Source organism: Mandrillus leucophaeus, unplaced genomic scaffold (genome assembly GCF_000951045.1).
Source record: "Mandrillus leucophaeus isolate KB7577 unplaced genomic scaffold, Mleu.le_1.0 Scaffold116, whole genome shotgun sequence".
NCBI classification, from domain to species: Eukaryota; Metazoa; Chordata; class Mammalia; order Primates; family Cercopithecidae; genus Mandrillus; species Mandrillus leucophaeus.
This window is the reverse complement of record NW_012099876.1, coordinates 1,399,734-1,402,250: the sequence shown is the minus strand read 5'-3', so window position 1 is coordinate 1,402,250 and position 2,517 is coordinate 1,399,734.

The window sequence follows — 2,517 nt, the reverse complement described above, 5'->3', positions numbered from 1 at the left end:
TTCCATCCAATGTTCTGTAGTTTTCAGTGTACAAGTCTCCTACTTCCTTGTGTAGGTTTATCCCAAGTGTTTTATTTTATTTTTGATGCTGTTGGAAATGGGATTAGATTTTAAATTTTCTTTTGTTATACTTCAGTGAAATTGTTAAGAAAAAATATATATTACAAATAAACTTGGAACAGTAGTTCCACAAGTCAAAACAGTTGGAGAATATTAGTCAAGATATTTTTCATTAGTGGGTAACCTCATAGATTGTTGATATTTAATGACTACCTGTTGAATAGATATAAGCATTAAGAAATGTATGTACATTGAGTATCTTCTCAGTAGCAAATACAAATGAAGTTTCTGCCATCTTTGCATTTACAGTTCATGATCTAGATGAGAAGATGCTATGTCCAGACTTGGAAAATTAGCAAAAGAAAATAGTAATAGCAACAGAAAAATAAATGCCATAAAACTTCAAAAGAGTGAGGAAATGTTGGATGGTAATCAAATAAGAACTCATAGTAATGGGTCTTGCATTGATCTTGGAGAATAATGAAATTTAAACCTTAAAAGGAGGGAGAAACCCATATCAGCAGAAAGCGAAGACATAGACAAGGACTCATAAGCAGGAGGACCATTTATTGGGAAGAAAATTAATGAGTCTTAAGTATATTAGAAAGACAAAGAGGGATCCAGCTCCATTCCAGTGGAAATTGTGTGAAGAGAAAGAATATATAACACAACACAAAATGAAGCTGGGAGTCCATATTGTTAAAAATCATTGAATGCCAGAGTATTTAGTTAGGGCTGTGAAGAGCTATTGATACATTTTAGGACTGAAATACATAACCTGATGGCCCTGTTCAGAAAGTAAAATTGAATTATGATTTACTAGTGGATTGAACAGTGAAAAGTCTAGAAAGAGTAAATATATTTTGTGGCTATTTATGGTTCAGTGAAGACTAGATATGGTTATAGTAATAGTAGTCTTAATAGCTGAGACAGTAAAAATCGCAGATTGATCTAAACTACAGAACCTCACCAAGAACTCTGAGGAAAATTTAGATAAAATCATAAGAAAAAAAATCAGGTATAGGGAGACCTGGGACAAAATTAAACTTTTCTGGCCACAATACGGTTAAATTAGAAAGACATAACAGCAAAAGCCTGAGAAATTTACAAATACATGGAAATTTAAAAACATACTTCTAAATAAAAATAGGTCTGAAGTAATTACAAGGGAAGTTAGAAAACACACGGAAATAAATGGAAAACACAATATATCAAATCTCCTGGGATGCAACTAAAACAGGGCTTAGAAGAAAAATTCATAAACACCATTTTTTTAAAAAAAAAAAAAAGGAAGAATAATATCAAATCAGTAGCCTCAATTTTCACCTTAAGAAGCTAGAAAGAAGTTTACAAAGCTAGGGGATTATGGAGGATAGAAGGCAGGACTAGATTGCAGCTCCAACTCAAATGAACAGAGGAGTATATGGAGGCTCACATCATGAATTTTTGCTCCAGAATGACTGCAGGAATGTCAGGAAATCTGAGAGGACCTGCAGACCCCGTGAATGAAGCAGATTTCTCCTGCAGGACCCAGGAGACACCACAAAATTGTTCTGGTATCCATGACTGAGAGACCCACAAAAGGTTTACATCACAGGACTCTTTGCAGACAACCCCCAGTACCAGCCCAGTGCCTGGTAGACTTGCTGAGTAACTAGATCTAAAAGAGAGATAACAATTACTACAGCTCGGCTCTCAGGAAGCCACATCCATAGGAAAAAAGGGAGAGTATACATCAAGGGAACACCTCATGGGACAAAACAATCTTTACAACAGCCTTCAGCCCTAGACCTTCCCTCTGATGGAGCCTACCCAAATGAGAAGGAACCAGAAAACCAACTCTGGTAATATGACAAAACAAGGTTTTTAACAATCCCCCAAAAATCATACTAGCTCACCAGTAATGGAGCCAAACCAAGAAGAAATCCCTGATTTACCTGAGAAAGAATTCAGGAGGTCAATTACTAAGCTAATCAGGGAAGAACCAGAGAAAGGCAAACCCTAATCTGAGGAAATTTTTAAAAATGGTGCAAGAAGTGAAGAAAGAAATATTCAAGGAAATAGATAACATAAACAAAAAGCAATCAACATTTCAGGAAAAAATTGACACAATTTTAGAAATGTGAAATGCTCTGGAAAGTCTCAGCAATAGAATCGAACAAGTAGAAGAAAGAAGGTCAGAGCTCTAAGACAAGGTATTTTAATTCACCCAATTCAACAAAGACAAAGGAAAAATAATAAGTAATTATGGAAAAAGCCTCTAAGAAGTCTGGGATTATGTTAAATGACCAAACCTAGGAATAATTGGTGTTCCTGAGGAAGAAGAGAAATCTAAAAGTTTGGAAAACATGTTTGGGGGGATAATAAAGGAAAATTTCCCCAGCCTTGCTAGAGACCTAGACATCCAAATACAAGCAGCACAGAGAACACCTGGGAAATTCATCACAAAAAGATTAT